This window comes from Microtus ochrogaster, linkage group LG10 (genome assembly GCF_000317375.1).
Source record: "Microtus ochrogaster isolate Prairie Vole_2 linkage group LG10, MicOch1.0, whole genome shotgun sequence".
Lineage (NCBI taxonomy): Eukaryota > Metazoa > Chordata > Mammalia > Rodentia > Cricetidae > Microtus > Microtus ochrogaster.
This window is the reverse complement of record NC_022035.1, coordinates 18,522,592-18,535,629: the sequence shown is the minus strand read 5'-3', so window position 1 is coordinate 18,535,629 and position 13,038 is coordinate 18,522,592. Positions and strand designations below refer to the sequence as shown.

At 37.5% G+C, this 13,038-nt stretch overlaps 1 pseudogene; it reads right to left on the bottom strand.

The window, feature by feature from the left end:
* Positions 1–13,038, bottom strand: part of LOC101985643 — a 142,309-nt pseudogene that overhangs the window by 120,217 nt on the left and 9,054 nt on the right.

Sequence of the window (13,038 nt, the reverse complement as noted above, 5' to 3'; positions counted from 1 at the left end):
TTTCCTTATAAAAATGATAAAAGATAAAGTAGATATAAATATTGTACTTATAATTTTTACTTGATACCTGTTTTGTTATATATAATTTTTCCTATGTTAAATTTAAAGTCTTCTTTTTTATTTAAACAGAAAAGGAGAGGTGATATGGGATTTCCCTCTGTATGCTGTGATTACCATTAATGAATAAAGAATCTGCTTTGGATCTGTCGCAGGGCAAAACTTAGTTAGGCAGGGAAAACTAAACTGAGTGCTGGGAGAAAGAAGGGCAGAATTGGAGAGATGCCATGTAGCCCTGACAGAGCTGGATGGCACTTTAGCCAGTAAGTCTCAGCCATGTGATTTCTTAGATACAACCAATGACAACATTGGTAACATATATTGTTTCTGAAATCACTTGGCTACCCTGACCAACTATTTGAAAGATTTCTCATGCCTGGTACTGGAGTTTTTGTTAGCCTGTGGTTATTGTGGAGAATATTGTTAGTCCAGGTATCTTAACATATATTATTTATATATTTATAGTTACTGTGTATAATTTTAGGTACATATAAAATGATTCCTTTGGGTATTATCAAACAATCTTGATGTTTTTTGTTCCTCTTTCCTGATTATCCTTCTGTATTGATCTCCCTCCCTTCCCTAGTTCATGACTCCATCCCATTTTCCCATTTTTTTTTGCTTCATATCACTATGCCCTTCTATTCCCACCCCATACCCCCCATAGTCCTATTATCTATTCCTGATTTCTACAGTTATTCCTTGTTGTATACTCACATCTTAATGTTGGGAGCCAGGAACCACAAGTGAGAGAGAACAGGCGACATTTGTCTTTCACACTCTAGGCTACCCCATTCATTATAATATTTTCTAGTTCCACAATTTACCTATAAATTTCATGATTTTGTTTTCTCTTTACAGCTGAATAGTATTCCACTGTGTATATGTACCATATTTTCATTATCCATTCATCTGTTGAAGAACAATTGGGCTGTTTCTACTGCATAGCTGTTGTGGATATGATGGCAATAAATGTTACTAAGCAGGTGTCTGTGGAGTCAGATGTTGAATCTTTTTGGCATATGCTAAGAAATGGTTAGCAGCATAGCTGGGTCAAATGTCAGATTGATTTTAAGCTTTTATAAGATTCTCTATGGAGAATTCCAATCTGGCTGCACCAATTTGGATACTCATAGTAGTGTCAGAAAATTCCTGTTTCCCCACAACCTTCCAGCATTTATTGTCAGTTGATTTTTTTTATCGTAGTCATTCTGTCTTGGTGAGATGAAATCTCAAAGTAGTTTTAATTGAAATTTTCATAATTATTATTAATAATGAACACTTTTTGAGGCATTTCTTATCCATTTCTATTTCTTATGTCAAGGACGTTCTGTCAAAAACAGACAAGTAGACTGACCAGTGGAATAAAACAGAAGACCCAAAAATGTATACTTGTAAATAAAGTCACCACCTAATATTTGACAAAAAGATAGAAAACACACTGGAGATAAGACATCATCTTTAACAAATGGTACTATCAAACCTAGGTGCCACATGCAGAATCATAGTCGACCCCTTTCTATTGCCCTACACAAAAATTAAATTCAAGTGAATTGAAGACATCAATTTGAAACCTGAAACAGTAAAATTGTAGAAAAAAGGATGTACCCTACTAGACATAGGTATAGAAAATGACTTTCTGAACAGGTCCCCATTAATCAAGGATTTAAGGCCAACAATTGACAACTCAGACCTTGGCCTTATATAATTTAAAAGCTCGTACAGTTAAGAAATCTAGTAAAGAAGAAAGGCAGCAGATGGCAAAGAATCATTGCCAGGTATATATGTGAAGGGAGGATTAATATTCAGAATATATAAAACCTCAAAAATCAAAGAGTCAAGGAAATAAATGACCCTATTAGTTGTTACTTTTGAGTTTTATAAAAAGAATTAAGTGAATTTTTACTTTACATTATGGCAGACTTCCATGTTTTTCAAATAGTTCTACCTTAACATATTTTGGCAATTTTGTACTTTATATTTATGTAAATAGATACCACATTTTCATTTCTCAGTCACCAAGACCTGAATAATCACACAAAACTATGTTAATTATAGTCACACAAAACTATATTAATTACAATACTGGCCAACAGCTCAGGCATATTCCTAGCTAGCTTTTACATCTTAAATCAACCGATTTCTGTTATTTTATATTTTACCACAAGGCTCATGGTTTGTTACCTCACATTTTTTTTTTAAATTGTACTATACATTTGTTACTTCATATCTTGTTTCTTGGGCAGGTACATGACGTATCTATGACTATGTCTTTTTTCTCTCTATATTCAGCTTAGTTTTTTCTGCCTAGCTATATTCTGCCCTGCCATAGTCCAAAGCAGCTTCTTTATTAATCAGTGGTAATAAATTGTAAATGTAAATAAAATGTATGTCATAGCATACAGAGGGGAATCCCATATCATATTTATGTGACACGACATTCTCAATATTGTTGATTATAAAATCAAAATGTTAACCAACAATAAAAATATTATAAAGATGCTCTACATTCTGTAGTATCAAATATTCACCCAGGATCACCTTCTTTATGTAAACATAAGCAAGCATATTCATCTCATTAGCATGCAAATTTGTTTTAATCTTTTATAAAAGGTAAGTTTTTATGTAACCATGCTATAGTTTGCATTAATTTCAATGATTTATTATCTGTAAATGTTTGAGTTCCATACTTTTATCTATATAACTAGAGTTACATAAAAGTTTCTCAAGCAAAAATGGATCCCAAGGGTCAGTGGGACCGCTCAGCCAATAAAGGAGCTTGCCATCAAACCTGATGACCTGACTTTGCTTCTCTGGGTCTTTATGGTTGAATGATATAAATGACTCCACACTTACACCATAACATATCCACACACACACACACACACACACACACACACTTAAGATAATTAAATAGTGTCATGAATGAAAAGAAGCTTATGAAATTAAGAGATAAAAGAAAATTTTAATACAGTAGGAATAACTCCAGCAAGTTTTGATGCCTGATTGGATCTGCTGTGGATGTTTTCCATTCTTTGGATCCTCTTAAATAGTGGCCTTATCTTTATAACCTTGAATTCCATGCTTTGAGTCATCATGATTCTCCCTTAATTTTGTTCCATCTTTGATTCTTTTTCCAAAAATATTTTGCTGATTCTTTGTGGATTTCACGTCTCTCCTCCCTGTCCCCTCATATCCTCCCTCTGTCCTTGCAGCCTCCCTCCTCCTCCCCAAAAATACCAAATTTAAAAGAAAAAACCAACACCAATAAAGAAACAAGCAAATGAGAGAGAGACAGACAGACAGAGACAGAGAGAAGAATTTCCTCGTGGAAGGTGTAGTGTGACCTGTTGAGTCACACAGGTTGCCCATTAGGCCACGTATCTTTACTTGCAAATGGTCATTGCCAGGAGTCATTGGTCTGGCTCAAGGCCTCTGGCTTCTGCTACGTCACTGATAATGGTTCTCAGTGGGACTCCTCTTGATTCTTATCGCAACTACTTCATAGGATTGCTATGAAATTTAAATGATATGGTGTATACAGTTATCCAGTGCCTGCCACATGGACATTAGTAATTACAACAGTAATTATTATTTTATTAAGCTAAAATTCTGGATTAATGACTTACTGTATGAGCACAAAGACGTAGTCATAGTTTCCCTTCTAAGCCATCAATGCATTTCTGTATATCTACATGCTGTTTTGGTCTCTCAGCAACATGAATTGCCCTTACTGAGTATAGAGATAGATTCTTTCTACAGAATTCAATGAGCCATCTGTTTGTACATGCAAATTCCTGAGCAAAATACTTGTGTATAAAAACTTTTTATAGAAACTGTGGTCAAAAGTGATGTAGTTAATGCTTGTATATCTAAGGTAGCATTGAAAGTCTGGAGGTAACAGCTTGACCCATAACTTGCTTTTGGGCTGCTGCTTTCTCAGAAGGATTTTGTTCACTCTTCCTTTTGATTTTTAGAATCTAGTGCTAACCCAGATAACAATTTTTTTGCTTTCACTTTCATCTCAGAAACAATATCCATAGTCACCCCCCTCAACTTAAATCTGGTTTTGTACTCCACCTAATGGGGCTGCCACTAGAAACATGAGGAAAAAAAGAATTTTTTTTTTCTTTTGCAAGCATAGGTGAGATGGCTCAGCCAATAAAGGTGCCTGTCTGGCAAATCTGATGACTTGAGTTTGACCCCTAGAAGCTATAAAAAAATAGAGAAGAGAATTGATGCTGTCTTCTGGCTTGTATACACATCCTGTGTCGTGGAAATACCCATACTCACTCACACAAATGTCTGCTACTAATAATTTCTACTAAAAACAAAGATTTATTTTTTAAAAGGTATGCCCTTCAGTGTTAATACTGAACAAATTTTCCCTCCATAATCTCATGACTTGGAGGGAAAACATCATCTAACACTTAGCATTTACTGCTTTGTCAGGGGGAAATCCAACTCATGGCTGTGTCCTTTCATCTTAATGGCAAAGACTAAGTTTGTTTAAGATTCCTGTTCTTACTGTAATATTCTTTCTCCTTTGGTCTTAAAATTAATGATACATGGTATATAGGTACTGCAAGACCAGCCCGAAGCAAAACTTAAAGAGAAGTCTGCTTCCACTTATGACAATAAAAGGATGAAAATGTGTGTATGGAATTCAAAGTAAATTGTTCTGACTGAGTTCGGAGTGCCTTTCATTATCCGCATATCCTGAACTGGCTAAACAAAACCAATGATAAAGTAGTCAAGCATTCCATAACAGACCACTGTTAACCTTATGCTTGATTCACACCATGTTCTAGGGAGTTTAACAGTATACACATATACATATACGTCAATATGTATGCATATAAGATATACATCTATAAACATGTGTGTATAAATATGTGTGTGTGTTCCATAGTACATGCTTTCAATAACTATAAAGGAGCACTGTGGTAAAATAAGAGTAACTAGGAACTGTCTAGAACAGAATTATCTACAAAATAATGTCATGGAAAGAATACTGAATTATGAGCCACATAAGGAGAAATTAGGGTGAATAAGTACAAACTACAGTATATGACAAGATCAAAGAACTGAAAGAACTTTAAGGATTGCATCTTGCCTCTGCCACATAAGAGCTGAATGAACCTAAGCAATTTGCTTAACCCCAGTTTACCTCACTTCCAAAATTAACACACATGCCTACCTGCTGGCTTCTCACAAGCTTCACTGACTTGGAATAACATTATTGTCAAGAAAGGCTCATTTCTTACATAATATTGTATCTGAGCAAACTAGAGCTATAGGAATTCCAACTGTATAAACAAAGGCCCCATCTTATCTTAATTCCAAGTCCACTTGCCTCAATCTAGTAAAGTAAAATACCCTACAATGCTGCATGAATGTCAGAGATTTTGTGGAGGGGCTGGATGACTGTATCCATATATCTTTGATTTCAAGAAAAAAATTAATGCTAGAAAGCAAATTTAAATTGTAGTTTTAAATAAGCATGCCTAGAAGTTTGAAATATAGTGTGGACTCCAGATATGTTATACGCAAGTCTCCAATTCTGCTTCTCTGCATTTCTCTTATCTCAGTTCTCTTATATGTATGTACCATGGTATTATTGGTTTGGCTCACCTTATGGAAGGTGTGTGTCCCAAAACACCGAGAATTTATTCTTCCTTGTTTATATCCAATAATAGGAATATCTTATTAACATAAAATTAAAACCATGTTCACTTTATCTTATTAGGTCAAAGTTCCAGGCCCAGCATAGTATAATTAATGGTTTCTAGGTATATAACATGTATTTATTAGCTTAATTATCATGTTTCAACCAGCCACCGGTTTGCTTTTGACTGCTTTAATTGACTAGGATAACCAAGGCCCACTCATAATGTTGATAACAAGTCCACGTTCCTTGATCACTTTGTGTGACTAAGAAGTAGGTGACATATAGCTGAATAAAATGACTCCGGTATAAAATGGGAAGTGTGGTTGTCTCAGGTACTTTACTGTCACTGTGATAAAAAAAACACTGTAAGAAAGGCAATTTATGGAAGGAAGGGTTTCCCAGGAGTGGTGGGGCATGCCATTAATCCCACCAGCACTCTGGAAGTAGAGGCAGGAACATCTCTGTGAGTTCAAGGACAACCAGCGCTATACCTTATTTCAACCCTCCCACCCAAGAAAATAAATAGAAAGAAGGATTTATTTGGATTTAATAAATAAGAGTCCATCACAATTGTAGTGGGGAAGCATAGCAGTCAGCAGGCATGACAAATGGTGCAGCATGTAGAATGTTCCAATCTTAAGCCACTAGCAGGAAGGAGAGTGGATTGGGAATGTCATGAGGCTTTGAAACATCAAAGCCCATCCCCAGTGACATGCTTCCTCCAGCATGGCCATACCTTTCAAACTGACCAAACAGTTCCACCAACTGAGGATAAAGTATTCAAATGCCAAGACTATGGGGAACATCTCGTGTGAACCACCACAGGGATCATAGCTGTTAAGTAGCCATTCACTTATGTGCAGGTGTTTCTTTTATTTTCAGTTCCCATTACCACCAACTCTTCAAGACAATCTGTTAGAGGAATTACTAGAGGAATCAGTGACCAGTTTTCCAGTGAAAAATTTGACTATGGGATGAGGGATGAGAATAGAATAATTACACAAATCCCAATGTTACTGGCTATGTGTAGTAGAAAGCAATATACCTGATATACTTGAAAGAAATTGTATATGTATAAACCCCAAGAATATACACAAATAAAAATAAAAAGTGGGCTTGCTTTGTAGATGTATTCATTTCAACTGGGATCCACAACTCTACAAAACCTTCCCATGCCTAAGGCTAAGGAAACATTACAGAAGAAGGGAAGGAAAGATTGTACGAGCCAGAGGATCTGGGACTTTGGTGTGAGAATGCATCTTCTAGTAACATTAGAAGTTATACATGTAAAGTCTCATCAGCAAGATTGCCCAAGCATGAGCAGTCATTAGGACATCTACAAACATGCCATTCTGCCCACCAGGCCTCAACCCTATACAACTGAGTAAAGCTGAGAATGGAGACATGGCTCATGCTGGGAAATAGCATAACAATTGATTGTTCAGTACCAAATCATCATCCCTGGAAACATATATACAAGTAAACACACACACAGAGACATATGTATATATTACATTACACACGTTATATTTGGCAATATCTGTCTGTAAAAATGTATCATGCAATGACAATTGAAGGAAAAAGAGCATGAATTTGAAGGAGAGTGGGGAGGGGTGTAAGAGAGGGTTTGGAAAGAGGAAAGGGAAAGGGGAAATATTGTAATTAAAATAAAATTTCGAGAATAAACAAAAGTAAACTTGTTTGGTGAAGATTTAGAGTATCACAATTGTAACCAAGAGTGAGGGTAAGTTTTTGAGTCTTAGAAGTAAAGAAAAGAAGGATGAGAGTTAAGAAAAGAAGAAAGCATACTAAAGAAATAAAGCAGAGCCTACTGCATGAACTGGCTTTGTGGGAGCCTAGCCTGTTTGGATGTTCACCTTCCTAGACCTGGATGGAGGGGGGAGGACCTTGGACTTCCCACAGGGCAGGGAACAGTGACTGATCTTTGGACTGAAGAGGGAGGGGGAGAGAAGTGGGGGGAGGGGGAGAGGAGTGGGAGAAGGGGCAGGGAAATGGGAGACAGGGAGGAGGCGGAAATTTTTTCAATAAAAAAAGAACTGACAAAAAAAAAAGAACTGACCTTTTTCTTAAGTTAGTGAGTCATCTGCTACCAGGCATATCTGTGAAGGTTATCTGTCATTGTTAACTTGTGACACAACCTAAAATCACCAGGGACCATAGTCTCAGCAAGGGACTGTTCTCATTGGATTGACCTTAGAGCGTGGCTCTGTGTGTGTGTGTGTGTGTGTGTGTGTGTGTGTGTATCTTAATAAGTTAACTTGATGAGGGAGACCTACCACTGGAAGAACTATATCCTAGGCCCTGAACTGTTTAAGGATGGAGGAATTATGCTGAACTTGAGCATTCAAGAATATACTTTTGCTCTTGACTGTGATATCACGTGATTAACCATTTGGCATTCCTGCCTTGAGTTCCCCACAATGATGGACTGTTAGGGTATTTTATCACAGCAACAGAAATGAGATTGGAATGCCAGTCATATGATCCTGAGGCATGAAGATATGGAGATTGTATTGGTTAACATGCTACGACTGACAGAATGAAGTCAACAGAGGAACTATTGGGTTTGGATCATGGTTTCAGATGGCTTATGTTGGAGGAGGCTGCTTGTTTGTCCTGGCTGCCCAGAACCAAAAATAACCACAAAGAAACTATAATAATTAAATCATTCTTTGGCCCATTAGCTCTAGCATCTTATTGGATAACTCATACTAATTTAACCCATTTTTATTAATTTGTATATCACCATAAGGCTGTGACCTACCAGCAAAGTTTCAGCACATCTATCTCTGGCAGTGGCTTTATGGCATCTCTCTCTCTCTGCCCTTCTTTCTCTCAGCATTCAGTCCAGTTTTCCCTGCCTACCTAAGTTCTGCCCTATAAACAGGCCAAGACAGTTTCTTTATTAATTATTGGTAATCACAGCACACAGAGGGGACTCCCACATCAGGTTTAGTTCATTGGTATGTGCCTATAGTGAAACAGAATGTTATGGTAGCTGGAGTGTGTGGCAGAGGAAGCTGCTTACTTCAGAGCACCATAAAGCATAAAAAAGGGACAGAAAAGCACTTCAGGATATAATAAAGTCCTCAATAACATGATCCAATTGGTCAACTTCCTTCAACATGACCCCACCTAGAAAATTTCCCATCACCTCTCAATAATGCCAACTAACTATGAACCCATTAAATGTGCTCATTCACTGATGGTGTCAAGAGTCTCATGGTCCACCTACTTCAAATCCTCAACTATGAATATGCTGTATTAAGAACCAAACTTATAACAATAAGCCTTTAGGGTCACTCCATATTCAAACCATAACACATGCTGCTGAGGAAATTCCTCTACTAAGTAGGCAAGTGGAGAAGACTACAAAGGTCACTTTCAACTTACTGTTATAATTCTATGAGGGAATCTGTAGATCAACTCTAAATAAATTGACAAACATCTCTCAGCAAACTAATCAGGCATATTGTGAGAGGCACAGTCTGTCAATGAGATAGATTGGATTCTGCTCTGATGGACAAACAATCAATGAAATAGATACACCTTCATAATGGAGAAGGACAGTGAACACATGAGTGCTGAATCCCAACCCTGTTGAGTCCGGTGATTTAGAAAGTTCGTCTTTATTGAAGGGGAATTTAGAAGATGCTTCCTGATCTCTTCCTGTTTGTCCTTGGGTTTCCCTTCAAAATAGAAAGCAAATTAATATGCCAATCATGACATTCTCTTGACACGTGGGATGCTATGAACCTTAGTTCTTCACCCAAAGGATTCAGTCACCATTTTTAAATAAGTTGATGTTGAGTTGCTGCCTTCATTTAGCAAATTAGAGGTTGTTCTTTTCCCATAGCATTCATTTTTGAAGTTTATGTTCACGGGGCTTCTAAAAGATGAAATTAGTTAATTCCCATCTTTCATTTCAAGTATGAGTCTCAGATTGAATATTACCTTGCTTTCCAGTCTCTCAGAGGACAAATAATAAGTGTACTTGTCAGGACTTCCTGTAGAAGATGTATCTCAAAGGGCTTAAATATATGATTATAATCTTTTACATATGCATGTTTTGTTTGTTCTTACCCTATAATACAATGTATATAGCTTTATCCATCTGTCATCTGGTTATTTAGTCATTCTTTGATAATTCTTTTCAAAGTGATCCTAGAGTAGGTATGGTCGACAGGCCTCTCACAGTTTATGAGACTCTTTAAGGAGATTCATGAGATTAAAACTTTTTCATAATAAGAGTAAAAAATCATTTTCATTTTAAAATGATGGGGCAATCAAATGCTATTAAAATTGCAGGTGCCTAAGGAAGAATGAAGGTGGGTACAATAAACTCTAGCAACTAGTCATTGTATTCTTTATCAAATGCCATTATAGTGAAAGAGACAGTCAGTTTCACTTAAGAATATTATCTTCAAAGTAATATTTTATTAATTCTTTGATAATTTCATAAAACGTATTTTGAAGGATTCTCAGCCCTTCTTTGAGAATCCCATATGATGTGTTTTGGTCATATATATCCAGCCTCCCTCACCTTCTACCACATCCACCTTCCACACCCTTAACCTCCCCACTCATGCTAACTTTGAGATTTCTTCTTCTTTTTCAAATGAGTCCAGTTTGTTTTGAGCAACTATTCATGGTTGTAGGTTCCATCCCAGAGTGTATTCCACCTAACCTGGAACTCATCTTTAAAGAAAACCGACCATATCTGTCCCAGCATCCATCAAATGCCAGTATGTCCTAATGCCCACCTTTCCCCCTCTACTCTGGGATTTTTGTCTGTCTTGAGCTTGTGCAGCTTTTAGAAATGCTGTCTTCATCTCCATGCCTTATTGTCTGCCTCAAATATTGTTTCTTTTAGTTATTCAGCACCTCTGAATTTCACAATGTTTTCCTTCTCTTATAAGAAGTTCTCTGATTCTTGGTCAAAGGGGTATAATATAGATATCTCATTTAGGGCTGAATATTCCAGTCTTTTAGTGTTTCACATTGACCATTTTGGAGATTCTGTATTAATTGTCATCTACTAGAATGAGAGCTTCTTCAATGAAGGTTAAGTGACAAACTAATCTATGGGTACAGCAGTAAGTCATTAGGAATTGCTTTCATGCTGTGTCCACTTAGCAGAACAATAGTATTAGGTTTTCTCTTAGGACCCATGACTTAACCTAATCCCAGGTTATTTTTAACCCTGCTAAAGTGCCAAGTTTGGATTTCATCTCATAGATTCAGTCTGTATTACTTTTCTGTTGTTGTGATAAGATACAATGACCAAAGCAACTTCTAGCGGAAAGTGGTTATTTTCGAGCTGAGACTTTCAGAGAGATAGAGTTCATGATGGCAGAGCAGAGGTAGCAGGCAGCAGGCAGCAGGAAGTGGGAGCAGCAGCTGGGAGCTTACAGTTCAAAACCTAAGGAGGATACAAAGAGGACTCTCAGGTTGATTGAAGGCTTTCAAATTTCAAAGCCTGCCCTGTGACACCCCTCCTCTAATAAGGTCACACATCACGATCTTTCCCAAATAGCCCCATCAACTAGGAACTAAGTATTCAAACATATGAGAATATGGGGACTCATTCAAACCACCATAGGGTCTTCTATCCAATAAGAAATTTTTAAAAATTATTTTTGATTATGTGTATGTGTGTATATATGAAGAACAACCTAAGACTTTATGATTTCAGAGCTGGATTTTACTAAGCCCCTCAATATCTAACACATACTCAGACATTGTTGCCCAGGATTAAAAGATAGGGAAACTTTATAAACTCATTCTATGATGTTAGGATTATTCTGATTTAAAAAGAAAATAACACAGACACACAAAACAAAACAAAAGACCACCTAGAAACTACAGATAACTATTTGTGGTGAGTAGAGATGAAAAATCCTCAAACGCCAGCAAATCAAATCCAACAACGAAAAATATATGTGTTGACCAAACTAAATTTGTCTCATGAATGGCATTTTTGTTTAACAAATGAAGAATAAGCTGGGCCAGTGGCAGGAAAAATAAATATCATGAATTCATCTCATCTCAATGAAGAAAAACTTACAATAAAATTCATCTTTATAAAATTTTATAGAAATTAGACATAGAGAAATGTATATCACATGATGAGGATTATATAGAAGCTTAGATCCTCCATAGTACTTATAAGAGAAAAACTGATTCACTGCCCCGGCCCCACATTCGGGGAGAAGACAAGGATGCTTACTTTCACCATCCCTAATCAATATACCATTTGAAGTATATTGGTCTGCTTAGCCAGAGCAAGAAGGCAACAGTAAGCAATAAAAGACATCCATATAAGAAATATGCCATGATTTTATATACATGATTTTAAACCCCTAAAGATTGTGCCCAGTGTCAGAACTCATAAATTCAGTATGGGATGAAAGATTTAAAGTCAGTTATCACTTTGGGGTGGTGATGAGGCACACCTTTGATTTCAGTACTCGGGAGGTAGATTTTTGTGAGTTTGAGGCCAACCTGGTCAATATAGTGAGACCCTATTTCAAAACAAAATTACAAATATATCAGTGCTTGAGTCTGGTGTGGTGGCTCATTTCTGTAGTGCCATGACTCAGGAAATGGAAGTAAGAATATTACTATGAATTTGAGGCCAAAATTGTGAGTTTATGTCTAACCTGGGCTACAGAATGACATCATGGCTCAAATAATAAATGAATGAATGGGACGGTGCAGGAGGGCGGACCCAGACTGCGCAGGCGGACTGACGGCTCAGGCTGACGTACAGTGCAGGCGGATGGAGGACGGCCTCCGCAGTCGGTGGGGACCTGCGGGGACCGGCGCAGCAGCAGAGGACTCAGGCCACAGGCGGTGGGGACTGTCGTGGCAGCAGACACAGGCTGCAGGGACCGGCGCGCAACACCGTGAGCAGACTGACCCACTACAATTAAATCAAAGAGGTAGGCCTTTGGTTGGCGAGGTCCCTGGCAAAACAGGAGCCGGGTCCTATTCCTGAAGACCCTTCTGAGGGGTGAGAAGGATCTTGGCCCCAGCAGGAGCCAGGAAACAGAGTGAGGACATTTTGTAAGAGGAGCCCCTGGCCAGCAGGGAAACAGGATCCGGTTTTAAAAGACCCATTAGATAGCATTGATAGGAGGAGATGGGCAGGCGCCAAGGCAAGAATTCACCCAATAATCTGAAAAACAACATGAAGACACCAGAACCCAATGATCTTACAACAGAAGGACTTCAACACCCTAACACAGAAGAAGTGGGAAAAAAATTGACTTTATGAAAGCAATAGA